Raw genomic sequence first — 309 nt, 5'->3', positions numbered from 1 at the left:
CAAGTGGAAGGTTTTAGACTGGCCAAGTCAATCACCCACATTTCACCTCCTGAAGAGGCGACTGAAGGGAGGAACCGCCGAAAACAAACAACAACTGAAAGAGCCTGCGGTAAAAGCTTGGAAAAGCATCACAAAAGAAGAAACCAACAGTTTGGTGATGTCAGTGAGTCGCAGTTATTGCAAGCATGTGACATGCAACCAAATATTACATGTTATTGACTTTAATATACTATCTGTTCCATTATTTTTGCTCACCTAAAAATTGGGTGGTCTGACATGAAACGTGCCATGTTCTGAGTTATTTAACAC

Source organism: Ictalurus furcatus, chromosome 14 (assembly GCF_023375685.1).
Source record: "Ictalurus furcatus strain D&B chromosome 14, Billie_1.0, whole genome shotgun sequence".
NCBI lineage: Eukaryota > Metazoa > Chordata > Actinopteri > Siluriformes > Ictaluridae > Ictalurus > Ictalurus furcatus.
The sequence above is the reverse complement of the archived record's forward strand: the minus strand, read 5'-3'. Positions refer to the sequence as shown.